This window comes from Buteo buteo, chromosome 7 (assembly GCF_964188355.1).
Source record: "Buteo buteo chromosome 7, bButBut1.hap1.1, whole genome shotgun sequence".
NCBI classification, from domain to species: domain Eukaryota; kingdom Metazoa; phylum Chordata; class Aves; order Accipitriformes; family Accipitridae; genus Buteo; species Buteo buteo.
In genome coordinates this window covers 42,170,543-42,193,657 of record NC_134177.1, presented here as the reverse complement: position 1 = coordinate 42,193,657, position 23,115 = coordinate 42,170,543, and the positions used below count along the sequence as shown (strand labels likewise).

The following is a 23,115-nucleotide window of genomic DNA, read 5'->3' as shown; positions in this document are numbered from 1 at the left end:
TCTTATTTGACACAACATCTATACCGTCAAATAAACTTTTATGAGGCATATTTTGCAAATTACTGCAGTCTCTATTAAGTTAGATCAGAAGTACATCCTTGCAGAAGAGAGAGACAAGAGAGACAACAGCAGCAGTGCATCCAGTCTGTCTTTGCTAGAAAGAGAATTAGCACCTAAAAACGAATTACCTGGAAACCACCCAATGTTCCTGTTGAGCATGCAACGGTTGTGTCAAAGTGGAACTCACTACTGCAGTCAGCTACCTACAACATCTTTAAAACAAATCTCTGAATTCGTTGCCATATCTATTGTTCTCTACAAAACATCCTCATTACAGGAAATCCACTACTAGGATACATCTGAAGATGTAATTATTAGTGTGATATTTGCTTCTCTTCTAATGCATCTCACCAAGCATAAAAACTGAGGCTGTCTTACAACTCATTAAAAATACGTTATTCTGGTGACAAAACCTGATGAATTATAATGGACAGGCAAAGACGAAAGTTGCACAAATGGAAATGTTATTTAGATGGAAGTAAACATTTAAAGTTCTCCAGCTTAGCTTACACCAGAATTTAAAGGAAGGACATATGATAGATAACTTTTTCCAATAGTCTAACTTGAGGCCTAAGTCACCTTATCTCTACATAATTTTAATGCCAACATCTGGTCCTCTACATGCAGCACTTAATTTCAGTCTAGTTGAGAAAGGAAAAAAAAACCAAAACACCAAACTATCCAAGGAGTTTTTACTTCAGGCAGTTGTGTTTCAACAGGATTAGATTTAATTTAAGCTGTTCTACCAGAATCACTTTCTCTTCAGTGAGATATTCTTAACAGAGAAGAAAAACATTCTCTCAAGTTCAAAGGACAAATTAAGGTTCAAGTTTATCAATATATTTCAGTCTACAGATAAAAGAAAGAGGAGTCCTAAAAATGGCAAACATACCAGTCAGAACTAGGCCAATGTTGTGGAGAATCTAATATGAAGGCTCAAACCAATCGTTGATTAGGTTTGCCCTTGGACATAAGTAGCAAAAACTATGACACGCTCACTATGAACAGGCACAAAGGCAAGGAAAACGTAGACTCAAAGTACTTTCAAGAAGAATGTATCTAAAACCATATTTAGTGCACCAGCAGTTGTTATTCTGTAATCCTGAAATGTGAAAACAAACCTTCACTAGTGTCAAAACACATCACAGTTTTCTACCATGTTTTCACTATTATGATGTGCTACCTATTAAAGCTATTTTTCAGATACTGAAGATCTGAACTATACTGTTCAACAATATATATATATGTGTGTGTGTGTATATATATAATGTTAGGGGTGGTATTTTGGGAACATTTCATTTGAAGCGTTCCAAGCTGATAACCTTTATCCAAATACATAAAACAAGAGCCATGTCAAATGCACTATAAATAGCATTAATAGTAAGGAATCAATAACATCCAAACCTTTAGGTAACATCTTATTAATCTGCCCTTGGCATGCATGGGCACACTGCTGTAAGGGCTCTCAAAATGCAACAGTCAAAGGTGAAGGACACAATTGGTTCAACTAGTTAATGCAACTGCTATTTAACCAACTCAGCCACTAAAATGCCACCTAATGAAATACTCCATACCATGATAAGCAGCAGAGACAAGCACGATAAACACGAAACGCTTTTCTAAGAAAATAAATGAAAGTCCTCAAGGCTAATACCATTCTGTCATTCTCCCTAAGACATGTAAAGATCTACATTTGACAACAACCATTTTTAAGCCCTGGTTCTCCCCCCCATTTCTTGTACCGCGCCCAACACAATGGTACAACTGCATGTTACGGGTGCCCAGGTATCGCGTTTATATTTATTTCTGCTTTCACAGTGACAAAGGTGAACTCTAATGCTCCAAAGATGCTTGCAGCAAAGCAGGCTGAACGATATTTCTAAAGACATACCCACACGCGGGTTACAGAAATCTAGCCTCCATGAGATGTTTTAATCTGACAAATTAAAATGGTTGGGAAACGCTATTTGGCTAACGGAATCGGCCGCCACATGCATTGCTGAGGGGAAGCAATAAAAGGTCTTTAAAATAGGTCACTTTCATCCAAATCCCATACCAGCACCGAACAAAATGGTATTTACACTGAAAACTCACCACTTGGGGAGGAGCGAGGGGTAGGGAAGAGAGCTCGGGGGAAGAAAAAAAAAAAAAAAAAGGGGGGGGGGCAGGAATCCGCGCCGGTCTCCGAGGGACCCCCCAGTCCCCCGGGGGCTCCGGGCTCGGCCGACGAAGCCCACCGGAGCCAGGCAGACAAAAAGGGCCGAAGCGCTGGGCACGCCTGGCCGGTGGGAACGGGCAGCCCTGCCCCAGCCCTAGGCCCCGGGCGGCCCCTGACAGCGGCGGCCGCGGGGAACACCCCGCCGGCGGCGGCCGCCCCTCTGAGGGAAAAAACGCCATTTCGCCGCCCGTTCCCCCCACCGGTGCTCGGCTCCCGCCGCCGGGGACGAAGCAGCAGCCCCGAGTCCTGCGGCACTGCCGCAGAGCGCGGCGGGGGAGGCGCCGGCCCCACTGGGCCGCCCCCCCCCCCCATCACCACCACCACTACCCCCCTTCTTCCTCCTCTTCTTCCTCCTCCTCCCTCACCCCTCCCGGGGGCGCCCCCGCCACCGACCCGCCCCGGCCGAGCCCCCCGCCGCGATGCCCGCCTTACCCTCCGCCGCAGCCGGGCTGGGAGCGCCGGTCGGCCCCCCGCGGAGGAGGAGGAGGAGGAGGAGAAGGAGGAGGAGGAGGAGGAGCGGGGCAAGGGGCGGCGGCCCCGCGGGGGGAGGCGCCCCCGGAGGGGCGTCGGGCCCGGCCCCCGCGGGTGCCCGGGCGCGGCGGGCACAAAGGCGGCGGGGCACGGCACCTAAGATGGCAGGGCAGGCGCGGCGGAGCTCCCAGCCGCCGCCGCCGCCACCACCACCACCACGGCCGCCGCCGCCGCCTGGGCCCCGTTCGCCGAGCCGCGGCCAGGCCGCGCCGCGGGGGCACGGCGTACGGGATGACGGGCGGCGCCGGCCGTGCCCTGTCCGCGCCGGAGCGGATCCCCCTCGGCCGGGCCGCGCCGCGCCGGGATAGCTGCCTGCCTGCCTGCCTGCCGCCTTCCCCTCAGCGCCGCCCGGGCTCCGGCTGCTCCGTCGCCGCCGCTCCGCGCTGCCCGCAGCCAGCGGCCCCCGCCCGCCCCTCTCGCGAGACTTCGCCGCCCTCTCTCTCTCTCTCTCTCCCCCCCCCTCCGCCTCAACCACCGCGGCCGGCGGGAGGGGCGGGGGGCGGCGGTTGGGGGGAGGAGGAGGAGGAGGAGGAGGAGAAGAAGGCGGGGCCGGGGGCGGCGGAGGGGCAGTTGTGGCGCGGCGGGGTGAGGGGGCGGCTGGGTTGAGTGAGGGGCAGTTTTCGGGGGAGAGCTCAGGGTAATGCGGGGGGGGGGGCGGTTAGGGTTGAGGGGGCGCTGAGGGAGAGGAGGGAACCTTGGGGGGGAGGCTGGAAGGACTGAGGGGTGTGGGGGAGAGGGGTTGTGGGGGAGCCTGAGGGGTGAGAGGGGCCTGAGGGAGAAAATGGGGGGGTACTGAGGCTGTAAGAGCTCAGCGGGGGCTGCTGGGGGGGAAGGCTTGAAGGGGAATGGGGAAACTGAGGAAAGGTGTGGAGAAGCTTAGCTGGGGGCTGTGGGGAGGAGCGGTGAGAAGGAGGGTTTGGGGACGCGGCCCAGGTGGGGCCTGGGCACGGGTGGGGAGATGAAGGAGGAGGGCAGGGGAGAGGCCTGGGGGCAGGTGGGAGCTTGTTTGGGGGCAGGTGGGGCAAGGAGGGTGGGTTTGGGACAGGCCAGCTGGGGGTGAGGGTACCCGGCTGAGTGGAGCTGCCTCCCTGGTAGGGAGCAGCCTAGCTACAGGCGATAATCCCAGGAGGTGGTAGGTGTCTGCTTGAGCTAACTCTTGTGCAACTGGCCTGACCAAATGGGTGCGTTTCAGACTGTCTGCCCTTGGCCGAACTGTATCCGGTTTATGGCCAGAAGAGGAGGGGAAAAAAAAAAAATCTTATGGACCAAGCACATGGCCTCCCGAGCTGTAGTCTTGGCTTTCAGTGGTGGGTTTTGAAGTTGGTAGGTTGTTGAGCCTTTGTGTGCTTTGATATCCCCATCTATGAGCTAGAGATAACAGTTGGCTTCATGCAGGGATTAATTATTGTGTCTTGTAGTCATGTATTTGTTTATTTGTTTTTACTATAGATTACAGCTGGAGGAATTCTAAACAGTCCACCTCTCCTTGTCATGGTGTTTAAGTGTATTGTGCTCCTGTCTGAACAGAGGAAATCACTGAGGTCAGTCTCCCTTGTGTTTATAGTTGCTTTCCCTTTCAGAAGTATGGGGGCAAGGAATAATCAAAATAACAATTTGTACTGACATCCTGATAATAAATTAATAGAAACAGTTACATAAGACACAAAGTTTGTAAAAGGTGTGTCTGCAGGGATTGCTTCCACTTTTAAAGTCGGGATTGTGTCTGAAGGGACAGTGTTCTCAGTTATGAAGTACCCTGCAAACATTCACAGTTTTGAGGTGTCCCCAGTATGAAATAGTACAATTCTGTAAATCCAGTATTACTGATACCACTGAAATAAAACAACCAAAACAAACTTCCTTCCTATTTTCCCATAAACTGACAGGTATTTCGTACCATAAGAAGGCTTTGTATCCAGCAAGCGTTGAGGATGATACTGGATACTATTTATGTGAGCTTTGCATTTACCTTTAGACAAGCAGAGCTATTGGGGGCTATTTAACCTGGGATGGGGGAAACCTGAGGAAAGTTGAGAACAGAGGTTGGCTGTAATAGTTGTGGACCGCATCTAGAGTTTCACGAACTTGTCACATAGTGGTCTGGTACTTTGCCTTCTCAAATCCCAAGAGGAAAAGTAAGACAAATGTGGATCACTTCAAACATATGTTGTTGTAAGTATTGGGAGAGGCAAACTAAAGGTTTATCTGATTATCTCAACCTTGAAGTTGGCAGCTATGACAGGAAACTTGGTTTCATTCATCTGCCAAAGATATTTGTAGCGTATCGTTTGACAAGTTAAAAAGCATTTTTGTAATGGCACAAAAATAAAACCATCCACTTTCTGAAAGTACAGTTTCTGTCTTCTAAAATAATATGGGTTTGGAGGCATGCTTCTGGGGAAATTAAGGACATACTTGAAAGGTAAATATTTGTATTTTCAAACGTTAGAACAATGGTGTCTAACACAAATCTGCTCAGCATGGCCTACCAGTATAAATTTGTTCTTGTACGTATTTTGTCAAATTAGTGGGTATCATTTGCTTTTGCAGATTGGAAAACTAAAATGGAGCAGTATGGGGGAGTGCCCATGGGGTCATAAGGTAGAATTGAGAATCGGGTTCTTCTGAATCTTGATCTTGTACTTCCTCCTGCAGACAAATTGCCTTTAAAGTTCGTGAATTATGAGAGCAAGAGCTTCGGTTAGTGAGGTCCATGGAGCTAACCCGGCAAACACCAGCAGAGAGTCTGGGCCTCAGCTCTTTGTGTTACACACATAAAAAGATAATGATAGCTCTAGGTAAAAATCCTTAGAGTCTCTAACGGTGGCTGCAGAAAAATGTGAATAATGCTTTACCATTAACTGTCAAGTATTTTACTTAAAATACTAGATCTGCATTTGATACGTATTCAGTGACTGCTTAAAAAATAACCACTATCATCTGTGGACCGTCAGTTTAGAAAAAGTCTGCTGAAATTCTGAAGGAACAGACAGTATGAAAATGATGATGTTTATTGTTGCCAGCTAAACTAAACAGGCACATTTAACATGCTTTTCTAGCCCTGTGATATTAGGCATGCTCTTGCTGCCTTCTCAGGTGATCATAGTAGGCATCTAGAAAGTTAGTTTAGCTTAGTTTGCTAATTTCCTGATGCAAATTTAGTTCATTTAAAGAAAAACTAAACAGGCTTGTGTATGTCTGCATCTGGGATTTGCACCAGTCTGTCTATCAGATAGCTATACCCAAAGTTAATTCCATCTGAAGGAGGTGCCAGAACATCAATAAATAAAAATTACAAATTGCCTAGCGGTTCTGCTGACAGGCAGAACTGGTTTCAACACATTGTTCCCAATGTGCTGCCACAGAGCTGGGTCCTGGGGTAGACCCGTACGACATTCCAGTGTAGACAGGACCTTTGTAAGAGCGTGCATCAGCACTCCATAATATTGTAGGAAAGGAAGTAGAGAACAATACTATGTCCAACGGAAACTGTGGCAAGAATTTATTCAAGGCACTTTGTAATTACTCGAGCTGGGAATTTGGCCAGGACATTGGGGTTAACACCCCTACTTCTTTAGAAGTGTCATAGTTTTTTTTTTTTAATGACTTTAAGTGATGAGAAGCTTGGCTTTCTGTCTCAGCAGAATGACAACACCTCTAGCAGTATAAACTTCTTACAGCAACACGAAGGTGCTGCTTCAGAACTAACTCAGTGGAGTGATGGGGCCTAGTACAGTAATCATTGCTTTATAAACACTTTCAGTAGATAAGAGTGTGATTAGGGCAGAGTTTCAGCTACTGTAATCACAGTCATACCTTCCTTAGCCTTCAGTCCACATGCTGCTTTATTCTGACCGTTTTTAAATGAACAACTGTATATTTTAGAATAAATCGTAGGACGTGAACCAATGAGGTTTGTTTATTAATTCCAATAGCAGTTATGAACTGCACTTGTCAATGCTTTTGTTTTAGGAAATTTGTCGTCATACAAGCAGAATGTAATTTAGCCAAATTAGGGAATTTTTTTAATTCTTTCATGGCATTGAGATTTTTTGAATGTGTTCTTTGTATTATGTACCAGTTCAGAAACTAACTTAAGCTTGTTCACTGTTCGCAAAGATGATAAGCACTTGTGTGTTTTAGTGTGTGACTAGTTGTGAAATGCACAAGTGAGGAACTGTTTTGCTTTTACTAGCTCATGAAACCTGGTGTCATTCCTATAGTGTAGTTTGGGCCATTATTATGGGTTACAAGGTTATACAGGAAAAACATGTTCTAGAGAAAGGCTGGTCAAAATAAACGAGGTAGAGTCTTCCAGAGTGTTGTAATCTGGTTTTGTATCAATGAGGTAAATGCTTCAGTACATCCACTGGGATGAAGATACTATGTCAGACAGTATGCCTCTGACAGTTTGTTATGTCATAATGGCTAAAATGAAGCAATACTGATGTTGTTACATAACTGCTTTTGTATTATATGACAACAGTAATAACTCTTCACTCTTCTCTCTTACCTTTCATTAGTTAAACAAACATGTTCCTTGCTGTGCACTTATGATTGTCCCATGAGTCAAGGGAGTGGTTTTATCTATTAAGAAATGGGGAAATAGTGGCACAAGAAGTAGTACTTGCCAAGGTCGTATGGGAAATCAGTGTCAGAGGCATAAACAGAATCTCAGCCTTCTGACTGTCCCATTCTACCCTCTGGGCAACTAGACAAAAGTGGAAAAGCGGCTTGCCGTATGACTCAACAGCTTTTCCTTCCTCAGCAACTGCCATGCTGGGCAATTACAAATAAATGCCAGTAGGTCATTTCCACCTGAGTCAAACAGGTTTCCAAGGGACTCTAGGTAGGCATGGCTTCTGCTGATGAGGCCTCCTCGATGGATCTCTGCAATGGTTTTGCTTTGAAATATTTTCAGAACTTGAAAAAAATTCTCTTTTTGCCAGATATACGTTTCCTCTGATTACTTTCAGGGTCTTTTGTAATATATGTTGCCCAGGGACACCCAGGAATTCTTTTTACCCTTCTCTGCAAGAGAATAACAATAAGCTGATTAAGCTGTCATTTTTCAGGTGCTTTTTTTATACATAGCTTATAACATACATGCCAAATGAACTGATGCTAGGAAGTACTTCCAGAATATCAGTACAATGTATTGTCACCAATACAGCACATGAAGATGCATTGCACTTTGATAGACTGGATGCTTAAAGGTAAGTCGTGTTTTGGGGTGTCTCCTGAACACGGTTATAGACAACAATGTTCTTGACTCCCTCTTAACAGCAAAATCAAAATGTGTTGCTCCAAAAGCTAACTGTTTTTCCAGGCCATAACAACTGAGTATAGGAGGGTCTGTTCAGTTATCTCAGATCTTTTCCCAACAGCAGGGTTGAAGAGGGTTTTACTCTGGAGTTCATTCAAAATGGCTGAAATGGGCAGCAAGGATCAGTATTGTGGAGGCCTTGACCTTGAAGAGTGACTGATGGAAAGAAGCAGCACAGGAAAGGCTTGTGTCTTGGCTCTGGTCCTTGGATGGATGGATAAGAAGAAGCCTTTGGCAGAGAAGGGTGAAAGGTGACTAATAATGTGAAACTGGGAGGAAACTCATTATAGTTATGCAATCTCCAGGTGGCTTTCTCTGTGAGAAGACACCCTTTGTTAGTTGTCCCACTGGCATTTGCTGCTCACACTGTCTTCTGAATAGAAGTCTTAAACAATTATTTTTCTGCTTGACTTAGGAAGCTTAATTTAGCTTCGTAGCAATGAAAATACAACAGCACCTCATTTCTTTGTTCTCCCTCTGCAGAATTTCTTCTAGATTTAGTTTGCCCCTTCCCTTTCTTATTGATTCTTTTTCTGGTTGTCCAGTAGTTTAGCCAAAATGAAGAAACTTTTTCTGCTGTCATGTACTCAGCCCCCATATCTCACTTGTTGCATGGTTTTCTGTGTCCCTCTTGCCACAATTCCAAAGTTTCATGGGCAAGCTCCACTGAATTTTGGTGTGGTGGTTCAGGATGTTGCTGTTGTCTGGTCTGGACCTTCGCCACAGGTTTCCCTCCCATAGCAGAGCCAGCAGAAGAGAGTTTGTTCTGTGCCTGACCCTGCTTAGTTACAGTTAGATGTCTTAGCTCAAACCCGAGCCTCACAATCCTGTTACTACAGTGGCCTTTGTGCTAGATTGGCTGGTGTATGGACCTGTATTTACACCTGCTGACTCTGGTACAGTGATGTGGCCTCTAGAGGAGCAACTTGCTGGAGATGATGATTTAAACTGCTGGAGCAAGAGTTGGTGGAACTCTTCTGAGAACCCTTAGATTCCTTATTAGCATGGCAGCTTTTCCAGTGATCTGCAATGGACAGCTCTGCTCTTGACCCCATCTGGATCTTGATCTTCCATTTAATAGGTAAACCATCACATTTTGCATTGTTGTAAACATACTCCCAGGAACTGATTCTTGTTATAATCTGGAAAATGGTTGTGAAAATACGGCCTTGCTCTTCAGCAGTTCTGCAGTCACCTATCTCTGAGACATTGTGTTCCACTCTTGAATAAGATTCTAGACCAGAAAGAGAGTTAGACTGCATACAGATTAACAAATCTGTTGCTAGTATCTCTGGCTACTGCAGCATGACTCACCCATCAGCGCTTGTCAGTGTCTGGTGTGACCTCATTGAAAGCTTCAACATCTCATGTATGAAGGCAGGTTGTAATCCAGTGTGGGAATCCTAAATAGGTGGAGAATGAAGTTCTGAGACTGCGATGATGCATACATCATAAACATCCCCCTAGAAATCAAATGTGCCATCACCAGAAATATTACAGATTTCTGAGGATCTCTTAATGCTAAGTCTGCCTTTCCCATGGTTCTATTAAAAAGCACCTGCAGCTATTCACAACAGCAGTAGAAATCAGTGCTTGTTGGAAGACTTAAGAGTGGATGGGACAGGTCAGGGAGGAGAAGTTCTGTTATTTGCATGGGCAAGAAAGAGCTAATGGTTCCTTTTTATTTATCACACCTTCCAGAGACTGACTTTTTTTTTTTTTTTTTGTCAGTACATGGGGCTTCTGGTATGCTGGTTGAGGGAGACAGGTGAGAAGACAGCAAGAGGGGCTATAATAAAGGGAGTGGATGAGTGAATTAGCTCATGGTACCTTACATGTATAGCTTAGATGTGTGATGATGAGACAAAAAGTGGGAGGCAACAGGAGTTTAGAAATGAGATGGTTCGCTTCTGGTGTTCGCTGAGTAAACGTGAAGCTTGTGCTGAGTGCCTCTTCCTCCTTTCCATGGCCTGTTACACACTAGCAGATACTAGCAATGCTCCTCAGTCTGAACTGAGCCAGCTGCTGGCATTTTAGTTGCAGAATCCACATCTAGTAACAGACACAGCTATCGTCCACTCATGTGCTACAGAGGGAACTTAGAGTCTCTAAAAGCACAAGACTGGCATTGTCCCACAGGTATCTGCTGCCACTTGAATGCCTGGCTGAAAGTGAAATCCCTGGTCTAGTTGCTGTCCTTAGGATATGCGAATGTCTGTTCCTATTTTGCTATGGATGACTTCTGTATGTGGCAGAGTTGTCAGTGCCAGCCCGGCAGCTTTATCCATAAGCAGCAACAGTTGCTGCCTCTTGGCTTCCCAAACCCACTGTCCTCAAAGCTGCTGCTGCTCACTGGCTCTGATGAGGAACCCAGAGCCTGGCACCCTGTGAGAGAGCAAGGATCTTGCAAAAGTTCTCTGCTTCAGTGGATCACTATGCAATCCCCTAATTATTGTGATGGCAGCTTCTTACGTAGCACTTAGAAAAGTGAAGAGTGTCTGGTATGGCAGGACAGAAAGACACCCTGCCTCTAAAGGTGTGCTGTCCTGGCGACACTAAGGGATCATCCATCCTTAGGAAATCCAATAGAGCTGCTTTGTCACAAAGCAGTTAACTGCAGAAGTCACTGCATCCTCTGCTGTGCTGTGGGATGGACCCTGGCACTTGTCTGAATGTAGTTATGTCCCTGCTGCAGACCTGCTCTTCCTATCCAGACTCTTACCTGGCAAGTTTGTTTTCTTATCCTTTGCCTTAGGTGGATGATAGTATGATTTCTGCATTCCTTAATTTTTTTTTTTTTTTGAGACTGGAAACATGGATTGGAGCAGGGGGGGATGGGCGGGCAAAGGTCCTGTTCTGAGCAGATTCATTTTACGTTCTGGTCCTTCTTTCATGAAGGCATAGAAGGTTGTAGAGTTGAGGCATGGATGTGATTTGTAAGAAGGAAATAGGCAACCTTATGCCTTTTCGTCCATGATTCCTTACCATGAAGATCAGCCAGATACTATTTGCTTAGCTGTTTTGTGAATCCAGGGTGAAATAAGTTGATGGCTCTGCCCAGTTTCTAGTACAGAGATGTGGACGTACACACAAAATACAGCCAGTTCTAGAAATCAACATCTCTCTGCTGTTCTTTGCACAGAGGCCAAGGCCTAAACGATGTTTTGAGACTGAGCATGCTTTCCCTGGATGATCTGATGGATATGCAGCATGATATACTAGTGGGCAAGAGATGGAAGCCCCATAGTGGTGCTGTCCACACTGTGTTCAGCTGTGGGTGTGTTGGGTTAAATGATTGATCCAGTATTTGAAGTCCTGTTGCTTGTTTTAGATCTTGAATTTTAGTATCTTGACAGACTTTTCTTTCACATACTAAAGCATACCTTGGGTTCTAGTAGAATCCTGCTCTTACATCAAGCTCAAACCTCATTGCTGAACCCTGTGTTCAGCTGGAAATGGACAGACACCATTTGTGACTGCCTGAATATCCTGAGTCACCGATTACCAGCTGGCTTGTGTGCTGCAGTTTTCATTTCTTCCTTTACGACTGCACTCCCTAGAGGAGACTCGGAACAATTGCAGTTGTCAGCTAAAGCGTATTATTTGCACTTGTCTGGATCCACACAATTGGTGGATGACCTCTGACTACGTCTATGGGGTGAGCTGCCTGTGATTTGTTACTGTATGCCTGGTGTTTCCATACCAGAAAATAGAACAGGTGTAGGAATATTTAAAAATGCATTTTCTTTATATTTACTAGTAAAATATCTGCATTGTGGAGATGGCGATACGATGTCTTCATTAAATAATTGGTGGAGACAAGTGATGATTCCAGTAATGCTCTCACAGTGAGATAAATTGTGTGGAAAATGGATGAAATATGAGGATCTAGACAGGTGATGAAAGGTAAACTAGTAACTCCCTACATTGGCAAAGCTCTGCTAGCAGAAGCATGGGTCCACCATGCAGGAGCTGACAGGTTATCTGTTCTGTCCGTTCTGTGAGACACTCTCGTCATGCTGTGTTTGTTACCCTGCTTATGCAGCGTCCCAAAGCAAGGCAGCTAAAGCTCAGCAGGGAAAGAATGCAACATGTTGCTATGTTATTTCATCTCACCAAAATGTTTTCACTATGTAACGCTTATTGCTAGTCTTGTGCAGAGCTCTGGGGAAAGCTGAAACACAAACCACTTCATTGAGCTTTTTGACCCAACAGGTCTTGACATATTGCTGCTGGACACGTCTCTGTGTCTGAACTGCAGCAGTTCCATTCTGTCCTGCTAAAATAACATATTAAACAATATTATTCTGTCCATAGCGTTTCCACCTATTGACTAAAAAGTTAAATTCTTACTAAGCTAGTTTTAATTTACATGTCATAAAATATTAGTTAATGGTCAGCTGATTTCACTGTTGTGAAGATTGTAACGTGTATATAACATGGACAGGTTAACAGTTGCCTGGGACCAAATGAGTTAAAGCAGCTCCTTCCACTGAAATGCCCAGTGAAGCACAGTGATGCTCTCTAAATCAAATCTTTGTTTGCAACAGGTTGCTGGTGTTTGCCTGCGATAGTCCATCCTGTTAGCAGGCACTGCTATGGAGGAGATATGTGGGTTGTGGTGACTCATGAAAACAGGTGCAAGTTGCGTCACTAGAGTAAGGAGTGGCTCACCTTAGGAGCAGGATTTAGGTTTTAGTGTGAGAACTTTTAAAGAAGAACCTTTAGAAGAAAGTTGGGGGAAAAATATGTGAGAGAGACTTGGAAGTCTGACACTCAATGAAATTATGGTTCTCTTGCTGCATGAGGGGCTTGTCCCAAATGAGATAGGTGCACAACTGTTAATACCACTATCTGAAGTGTCTTGGGAAAACATGCACTATAGCTGAAGATGGCAGTAGTTCCAAGAGGAGTTTTCTGGGGAGGGAGGGCTGACAGCTGTTCAAGAACTTGCATGTACAGTTACTCCCTTGTTCCTCCTTTATAGATCTGCCTCATCTGTCCCTGTCCTAAACATACCAGTTTCGGTATTTTCTTTTCTCTCCTCTCATTTACCTCCTATTTCCTATCCTTCAAGCTTCCTTTTGTATCTATGGGCTTAATTCTGTTAAATCCAGCTTTGGCTTCTATTCTGCCTGTGCTTTGCACCTGCTACACAGCCCCAGCAAATTTGGCAACCAACCCTTGGGCACTCTAGAGAAAACAACTGTCTAGACCAGGCACCTTCTGCCCGATGCCCTGGATGTACCCCAGAGCTCCCAGGCATTAGTCTGTATTCAGAACAACATGTTGCTCTGCAAATGGTTCCTTTCTGCTCTTCCTTCTACCTTCACAGAGTTATGTGCACCCAACTTCTCAGCAGGCACTAGACTAATGTTTATTGGTCTTTTGTGAAGGTCTGATGCAAAGGAAGATTGATAAAATCTTGTCCAGTGTCTTTGTGGACTCATAATTGCACCTGCCTCCTCCTAGTGAGTGAGGCAAATGGGAGTGAGGGAGCCCACAGAATAAATAGCACCTCCTGCAGCCGTAGAAACAGTGCAAGCTAGAGGACAACAATGCAAAGGCCCTACAGAGCCTCTGGTATCTAGCAGAATTCAGGAAGGTGTGTTGCTCTTTTCTAAAATGATGAGAAATCAAATCTTGGTGTAAAGAGCCCTATGGCATAGGAAGGGCAGAGAAGCCTTAGTGCAAAGTCACAAGCCATTCTCATTCACAGTTAAAGCCCCTGTTGCCCTAAGCAAACACAGAGCCTGTCAGTGTCCTGCAGCTTACAGTACAGAGATGGGACCAAAATAGCTCCACGACTTTACAATGTGGCTAAAAATAGCTTGCAGGTCAGCTTTTTTCTTAAAGGTAGTGGTGACATCAGTGGGAGAGCACTCTTGCTGCTGTTCAGTGCAGGTAGAACAGGGTAAACAAAAACAGCAGCAGTTTAATTAGCTAAGCAGCCTTGAGTAAAGAGGTGATAAGGGGTGGGAAATGACTAAAGGAGGTGCAGCAAGAGAGATGGACAAAAACATCAAAGGCCTGGGCAGACCCTCTGCCACTGACCAAGGCACTTTGCACAGACAACTTGTCCCTTGGATTTTATTTCTATGATGTTTAAGAGGCATCAGTCTGCCCATTTCCGTCTCTTTGTGGCCCATGTCAAAATGTGTCACTGGACTGGCCGTCCAGCCAACAGCAGTGTGTTTCTTGTTCCTCATTTCCAGACAGTGAACACAACCCATGATATCAACTCCGGCCAGTGGCAGATCAGAGACTATGGCTGTGGCAATGTCAGGTGTGTTTTGCAGTAGCCATTCAACCAGAGAGTTGATCTTTTACAGTGCAGATGTGGAGAAGTCTGGATGGCCCTTAGTTCTAGGGGGATTTCAATATTTGTTCCTGGGCCAAAAAAAAGGCTGTTTTTATGGGGTTGAACTGTCTGTTGTTGTAAAGCATTACATTTTACCAAAGGAGCAAAGCTGCTCACCATGATCCTCAGAGTTTTAGTTCTGGTGTGTATACTAAGTCTGGCCATGGAGGTAAGTCTCAGCCAAGTTTGGAAGTTACGTGCCTGATTTGAAATGTTATGGGAATCTAATGTAGGTTATGAGAGGTTTGTCATGCCTGCAGTCGCCTGTGTTGCTGAGGGAAGTGTACTGCAGCAGGCTGTGCTAGCGAGAATTTTCTGTGTGCTGCAGGTTTCATGCCTAGTGATTTTTATGGTGCTGAAAGAGAGGAAGGAGGTGACAAAATTGTAAAAAATTGAGGCCAGGTCATTACTGTCAGATGAGGACAGAGTCCTGTAGCCAGTCAGATGTGACAGAACACACTTGCTGATGCTGCTACCAGGAAGCTTGAGAGAAATGTGACTGAATCATAGCAGTGCGCATGTGCCTTTGGAGAAAGGAGGCTATCTGTAAGCTCTTGCAATGCTTTTCTCTGCCCAGCAACATCGTTGCTTCTTTTCCTTGCATTCTGCTTAAGCAGCTGTTCTGCATTTATGATCCGATCTATTCTTTGTATAGGGCCATCTTCACACTGAGCCATCTTCATTGTAACAGCAGTTATCTGAGGTGAAGGACTGACAGCACCTTAGGTTTGCTTTGAGTACGCACTGTAAAAAGGGCAAAAGCACTATAGTTACTGTTCTCTTAAACTAGTGTGAGAGCCTTGTAGGACCAGCCCCAGTCTCCATCTATGCAAAATGGCTCCTGTTGCCTTGAAGGAGGGAGACTTCAGCCCAGTACATCTCCAAATTGACAAGTATAGAGAGAATTATGCGCAAGATCAGCTCGCTAAGGATTTCATTTGATGCACAGCTAAGCTGAGCTGAAAGTCAGCTGCCAATAAAAAACGAAGCCCTGCATCCCTAGCTGTGTGTTCTAGTGCATTTTGAAGCTACAGGCCATGATGGTTGCAGATTGTAGTTAGAACAGGTTATAAGTAAAATCAACTCAGTACCACTCCCATTACCATTTAGCACAGTCACTTCTGAGCACTGCAATACAGCTCTCACTACAGCCTGCTCCTTCCCTTCAGTGAGAGTTGGTCCCTGGTCTGCCCTGCCCAGCTTGCAAATGTAGCTCATCAGCCTCTGCTCCTTTGCAAATGAGCTGCGTAGGTAATGGAAGGAGGAGGAGGAGGAGGGAGCTCAGCAACCTGCCTATCCCAGCCAGTCGTAAAGGCTCCGTGCTTCTTAGGCTTCCTGGAGTTATTTGCCACGTGAATCGTGTGGGTATAAAACTTTGCTGTTTCCCTAAATGCTCTGCCTTTTGCAACAGGAGGTCATTTCCCAGTGGGGAAAACAGGCTGTTGATGTGGTAGGCAGTCAGCTTGTCGTTTGGATAAGATCCAGAGCCGATTAATTTGGGCGCAGCAGTGTGCTAACACAGGCAGAATGCACCCAGACTGGCTCCCATCTAGATAGCGCAGATCTCCCCACGCTGCTCCCTGCTGTCCCTGCAGTTCAGCCTGAGCACAGGTCCCTCTCCTTGCCTGTGCTGGCATGCCCACAGTAAACCATAATTTGCACCCAGTGCTGCTTGCCTGTGTCTCGATTGGTGGCAAACCCTCACACAGCAAATAATGATTTGCCTGTCTGCACTGACTCAGCTATGCTGAAGGCAGGAATCGGAGCTAAATCTGGTTCAGTAAAGTCTATAGGTAAAGAATAGCCTTCCATAGCAAATGTATGAGGCATTTTAAAGGAACTTGACTATGTCCCAGGCAGTGCACTGAAGTGAGCAATGCTGCATTAGGCAAGGAGCCATTAATCTCAACATCTGTAGCCCTGTGGTTGTAAGCACTGGGGGTTTTCTTCCCCTGCCTGCAATTACTAGATAGCAACTGGGAATCCAAAGGAATCTAGGCTATCTTTAGGAAGCAAGTACCTACTCTGTGCCTCCTCTCAGGAAGCAAGGTCCTTTATTACATCAAGGCAAGGGGCTCACGGATAAGGAGGAAGGGCAGGAAACCTGCCAGGCTTCACTTCTTTAGTGACTCTAAATATTTTCCATAGTCCTAGCACTGTGAGTCAGCACTTCTAGAGCCCAGACTTGTTTACAGCAGCAGTCAGTGAGATGGTACTAGGTAGGTGGGGTGTGGAGGTACGTGTGTGTCTAAAATGAGAACCCTTTGCCTGGGTGCAAGTGGGGAAGTTACCAACTGTCTTTCTGAAATGGGACTAATAGGGAGCAAAGGACTGGATACCCTCAACGGTAACTGCAGTGGAGCCATTTGTAGGGTAAAGAGTTTCCTAGTGTGAGTAAGGGCATCAGAACTTCACAAAGCTGTATATATTGTGCTGTCTTAGTGCACTTAAAATAAAAAAAAAAATTAAAAAAAAGGACTGTGCAAATATTTGAGATTATCAGTACAGTGGGATAAAGGTAATACTTCCTGCCTCGAGTGGTTGTGAATTCATTTTGCATTGGCCTGGTCAGACTGGCTGTGTGGCAGGAAGGCTCCCCAAACTGTACAGGTAACAGACCAACCACTGAGGTTTCTATTCAGAGCCCATACCTGCATTGGAATAAGGAACATGAGCCATGGGATATCTTGTATCACCGCATGCACGCTTTTTGCCTACATCTGGCTGGGCAGCCTGGAAGGATCTCGTGGCAAAGGGACGCAACATCAAAAACAGTATGGGTTATTTTAGATCTGCAACCTCAGTTCTGCAAAGGTATTTATTTTGAAAATTCTAGTTTCCATAGCAATGTAGTGCTATTCTTTCTCATCTCTCTCCTATTACTCCAATCTTAGCAGCCATTAGATAAATTATCAGTGAGGCAAACCTTAGCATTTTTTTTATCTTGAGTGATTTTATATATGTTGATTCCTTAGTGAATCAGAGCCAGTTAGTCAAGGATTGACTCATATCCTTTCCTGGGGCCGACATGAGGTCTATTGCAGTGTAAAGATGATAACGAAGAATGAATATTATTAATTGGACTTGGTGTATGAATTCCTAGGCTACTTTCCAGTAGAGTGGGGGTCTTATATCTAGAATTCTGGTTCCATTCTAGTTGAGTTGTTTATGTTATGTCTTTAGATTTTACTTGTGTTTCACTATAGCTTCATTAGGACATAATATTCTCATTCCATATGTATAGTAAATAAATTCTTTTGTAAGGGTTGCTGTGTACTGATATTCAGCTGCTGTTTTCCACCCCAGAGGTGACTTCTAGACACAGTTCCCCTTCCCATTGTTAACAGAGCCAGCACTTCATTTATTCTTCTCTTTCAATATGTACAAAAAAGAAGCAGTTAAGAAAACACAGCAAGCTCTTCTTTTTTTTCTTTTCCTTTTTTTTTTTTTGTTTTTTTTTTGTTTGTTTGTTTTGTTTTGTTTCCTCGTGCATCTTGTCTTCCTGGTCAAGGAACTACTGGTCTTGCCAGAATGGTTATGCAGGTTGGAATGTAAAAATCCCAGATTTAACCCTGCAGCAATGATGCATGCAAAAAGCAAAGATGAAGAGATGATTTATTCTGATGGTGTAGTTTGCCTTTTAAGGAGATGGTTTAGTGAGTTCTTTTGCCTATATGAACTGTATCTCCACCTGGGGAGCTGTGCCAAAATAGCTGTTCAACAAACCCTTTGCTGCGAACAATAGCCTTTGTCCTGTAATTCACTCCTCATCAGTAGGTAAGCAGTGAAGTAAAGAAACTGTGTGGGAGAACAAGAGTGGTATTGTGGACCAGATTCCAAGATAAGGAAGTGGGGCTAAAGATGACGCAAGAGTTAGCCTTTGACTGTCTTCTGCAGTGTTGTCACTTAGTAACTAAAATACCTGAATTTTATAAATTGGAGCATAGATCCATTAAGTTGAGGATTCAGGAACCCCTCTATGTAGTCTGGATATTAACAGGTATCTGCTGCACAGTGACCATTGCTTGCCTTGCCAGTCATTACTGGTCTCTGGTGCCTTGCGTTTTCCTCCCTGTCTAGCTAGAGCCATCAGCTGTCTTGTTTATATGCAGTTCTTGAGTTCTTTGGAGGAGATGGGTATTTATGAGTAAATTCTGTGCTTCATTTTGAGCTCTCCAGGTGCTGGCTACCTAGCAGAAATCTCCTCTTAAATCCTAAGAGGTAGAAGCTCACTTGTGCCCTGAAGAATTATAGATAATAATCCTTCTAAAACCTTTATTTTAGATGTTAAATATTTACTTTTAGCTGAATTATGCCTCTCCTTTGAGAATACTAATACTACCTTGCTCTTCACAATGTTGCATGTCAGTGAATTCATATATATTTTATGCAAAGCATTAACATGTGGTTGCTTATCTTTTAATTTACTTTTTTTTTCCCCTTCATGTTCTTGTGTTCCTATGTTTTGAGGTAAGGTGAACAAAAGTTCTCAAACTGCTATCTCTAGGCCATGCATTCTGTAATACCTTCACTGTGGACTTTTGTTATTCACTCCCTCAGAGGAGAATGGTCCCAGTCTTTTTAATTTTCCTTCAGACAAGGGCTCTTCTCAATCCCTAATCTTGTAGTCAACCATCATTGTCCTGTGTCACATAATGAAACAGCCATCGTAGTAATAACTCAAATAATAACCCTTACAGGGTCAATGTTCTGCCAATGCTGAGCACGTTAGGTTAGAGACCCTGAGTCCAAGCACAAGTATTGAAGCCCCTGTGTGCCAGATGCAGATGTACCCAATACATAATTTAAAAATAATAATTAAAAAATCCCTGTTTCAAAATAATAGATATTTGGTATCCAAGAGGAATGAGAATGAAATGCGACTAGCGACCATGTGACTGTTGTGTTGTATAACAAGATAAAAAGTGCTTGGGATTTATGGATTGAGCTTTTTCTCATTTGTCTTCCAGAGGTCAAAGTCTACTGCAAACTGTGACTGATACAATCCCCCATATAAGTCAGGCTAGACTGCCTGTGTGTCAGGTCCTAATAGCAGGCAGTTTTTGCAAGAGCACCTTGCAAGCTGTTTGTGCAGATTTCTCTGTGGTCCATGTGATGATCCTAGGAACCAGGAGGAGATCCAGAACTGTCTGAAAGCCCAGAGTCAGGATTCTTTGAAATCCTAGGCAAGTAATGATGAGAGAATTGGCTCAGGCCAACCTGCTAGCCTGCCTCCCGTGCTGCTGCTTGTATGTGTCCAAGAAGCTGCCTCCAGTTTATATGATTGCACTCCAGTAAACAATTTTTCATGCAGATACGGGCAGCAGATGTTACTCATGCCTGTGTGAACACTTCAATGTGTTTACAACAGGGGACGTTCCTCAGATCTAGTCCTATTAAACAATGGATGTAGTCACCAAAAGGAGGTCCCACTGGTTACAGCCATTCTGTTACAGCTTGCTCAAAACACTTTGAAGGGTGGTCACACCATCCCTCTTTGGGCACTCCAGGGGATTGACTCGCAAATATGAGCAAAATAAAATTAGATGGTTTAAATGGCAGCAATCCCAGCTGTGTCCCCACTGCCCAATTCCCAGAAGGGGTCATCCCTGCAGCAGGGTTGGCCGTAGAAAGCAACTCCTGAGTTGCTGTAGTGACAGCCCATTCTTAAGGGTATTAATACTTGTCTGGCTCCTCTGTGAAACAGTTCGGGAAGCTTAACCAGCACAAAAATGTGCACTTTTTCATCGGAAGAATTGTCTTTTAGTTTAATTTTGCAAACAGGCTCAGAGAAGCACCAGTGCTGCTGCTAGAACAGGGCAGAGGCAAGCAGGCATAGGGAGAGAGACGACTTTCCCTTTTGGGAGCAGCTAGCTGTTACGTCAGTTTTGCTGCCTCACAAAACTATGCCCTATGGTTATTTTTGGTGCTGGCCTGCCTTAATTTTCTGGAGAGTGAATGAAGGATTAACGTTGTGTGCTTATGGCATCTGGAAGTTAAGTTTTTATAAGAAAAAAATCTTAATTCAGCATGTGCTATTAGGTGGAAATGCTTAAATTGTTAGAGATGGGAAAGATAAGTGTCCTTGGTATCCATTCCTACAATTCAGTCGGGGGTTAAATCCTTTCTTTTTTTTTTTTCTTTTCTTTTTTTTTTCTGCTTTTTAAGACCTCTAACCCAAAGTCTACTATCAAGCTGTCTCTAGAGAGAGAAGTCTTTAAAGAGACCAGCTTTGTACCTATAAATAATGTACACAGCAGAGTACAAAAATGGAGTCAAGGAGAGGCTCCACCTTACCTGAATGTAATTGCGAAGGCCGGTATTGTGAGCTCCATGAGGATAGCTGTACCCCTGGTGAAGCAGAAGGCTGCAAGAAGCACTGTCACCCCTGTCATCCATCTTGACTAAACTACTTCTGGGATCTGAGTCTTGCTCCAACATTGAACATCAAACGGTAAATCGTGACTGCATTGTACTGAAATACATTAGATTTCAGAGGCTAAATGTGGCAAGGTTTTGAATAGTATGGTTAGAAACATACTTGGAACTAAACATCTGCTTGAGTGCTTTGTTAGGTTGGATGTGTTAGAATATAGAGAATTTAGCAAGTCTGAACCCTTGCTATAAATGAAAACAGTGGTGAAAAAAAATGTAAATAAATGCCACACATACTTTGTATAAGAGCCCTTCCCAGTATCTATAAATATGGTGATTTTGATGTTTCCCAATTTTGAGTTTTAAACAGGAGACAGACACAAGAAATATTACAAAGCCAGCATTTTTCTTTTCATGGATTAATTTTATAGTCTCAGTTTTAACTTACCTGAAAACACTGAATGGAAATTAAATGTAGTGTCTCAAAGAGGATTGCCTTTGAAAGGAAATTATTTGTTCTTAGAAAATCACTAGAATAGCTTCTCAGTTTAACTGCGTTTTCATAGGAATTCAAAACTCATCTCGGGTCGGACTCTCCAGGAAAACTTTCTCGTGATTTCTGTAGCAGTTGATTCATTCCTTGCTGCCTTCATTTTGCAGCTTTAAATGGCAGGTTCTCTGAAAAGCCATCTACTTCAAAGCTTTATAAAATAAAGCTTTGAATAAATTACCGAGTTAGAAATTATGATGGCTGTGCCCAACTTTGTGCCTGGATGTGGGAATGCTTGGCACTGGGTGTGGAATTCCAAGGAAAATTACCTCTTTCCTTGCATGAGACCCTGCTGGCTTGCCAAACTCAAAAGAGCAGCAAGAAGGAAAACTCCTGCAGATGAGGAGGCACGGAAATCTCCGGTTTCCCTTTTCCACAGCGAACACATCCCAAACAACTGTTGAATATTAATACGCAGCGTAACTGGTGCAACACTGTGCTAATGATGGGATTAACATAAAGTATAGCTTTTGAAGACTACATGTTCCAGCATGGCAGGTAGGAGAAACCAGGCCACAGTGCAGTGCTGCATGCTGGAACTTGTAGTACCTTTAAAATGCATCTCTGCATTAAGCAGGGCGGTGACCCGCCTTGCAGACGCATATGCAGTTAGCCACCTCATGATGTGGGATGCCTACAGTGTGATGCCTGTGCTTCATTTACTAGGTGCGTTACTAAAGGTGATGGGCCCCAGGCTGTATGGGTTTTAGATTATTTTTTTTTTAATCGTTTTTTTGCAAGCTTCATATAATACTGACAACATGACACTTCTAAGCAGCAAAACTGTTGCTTTGTCTTTCAGGAAGAGACAACTCGCTGTCCTCTGTATTTAGATTTCTGGTATATGTGCGTGCAGAGCTGATTTGTCCATAATTGTTTGCTTTCTTCAGAGTCTTTTGAAGTTTATGTGTTCAAGGCAGTCCCTTATATTAAATTCTTCCAAGCCACCAATAAAATGTCAACTGTGATTAAAGCCTGACTCCTCATTTTAAGACTTGTCTCCTAAGCAATGTGAGGTCACTCTGTGAGTCAGCGTTTGAAAGGACCGTTATTCCTGAGAGCATGGGTAAAGCCCAAAGTTATTAGTTGCTTGCTTAAATGGTTTTGCTGCATCTTAAATTGCTTTGCATTGTACTGAAAGAAGTGTAAACTGTGGGGCCAGTTTGGCACAGAACTCATATTTCAGGTACGTCAAATCTTGAAAAAAATCCTCTATATTAATGTAGAAGTTGGTATTTCTGGTAGGAAAAGTTTTACCTCCTATGTATTAAAGAGGAGGGTGGAGTGGGAAGCTGTGCTTGAGGCATAAACTTTCAACTATGTTCTGTTGAAATAAAACTTGGGAACTGTAAAATCTCTGGGCAAGGGCTCTGTCTTTTGTACAGTGCCCAGCAGAACGGAGCCAAAGGCTGATAGGGCTTTCTGGACTTCATTAATTTTGTTTACTTTATTAAAAAGCTAAAAAAAATATATAGCAGGGCATTAAAGCTGCAAGTGGATGCCCTGAGAAGCAAGGAAATACTATTTTTAAGATAGTCTATGCAGCCTATTTATTCTTTTTGTGCATGTTAATTATAACAGTCTTTAATTACATGATCACATTTTCTTCTGTCACTCTTCTTCCCTGTTTGATGCGGTCCATACTGTGAGTATTTGGAGGCAATTAATCACGCCGGAGCAGTCAATAACTTGGA

General features: G+C 44.2%; 1 protein-coding gene and 1 long non-coding RNA gene across 6 annotated transcripts in view; one reads left to right on the top strand and one right to left on the bottom strand.

Annotated features, from left to right (window-relative positions):
- The window catches only part of TAOK1 (TAO kinase 1), a 69,231-nt gene extending 66,006 nt beyond the window's left edge, over positions 1 to 3,225 (bottom strand). For both annotated transcript variants that reach the window (XM_075032767.1, XM_075032762.1), the window contains exon 1: positions 2,711 to 3,225. The gene's annotated coding sequence lies outside the window, so the exon portion shown is untranslated. The remainder of the gene's footprint in view (positions 1 to 2,710) is intronic.
- Positions 3,226 to 3,318: 93 nt separating this feature from the next.
- Positions 3,319 to 22,745, top strand: LOC142033111 (uncharacterized). Of its 4 annotated transcripts, none has more exons than XR_012651083.1 (4): positions 3,319 to 3,394; positions 4,259 to 4,350; positions 20,665 to 20,950; positions 22,224 to 22,744. It is a non-coding gene; the product is annotated as an uncharacterized LOC142033111 (long non-coding RNA). The 4 variants fall into 4 exon arrangements; XR_012651084.1 differs by having other exon boundaries at positions 3,377 to 3,446; positions 22,224 to 22,745; XR_012651082.1 differs by lacking the exon at positions 3,319 to 3,394 and adding an exon at positions 3,782 to 4,116 and having other exon boundaries at positions 22,224 to 22,745.
- Positions 22,746 to 23,115: the final 370 nt, after the last annotated feature.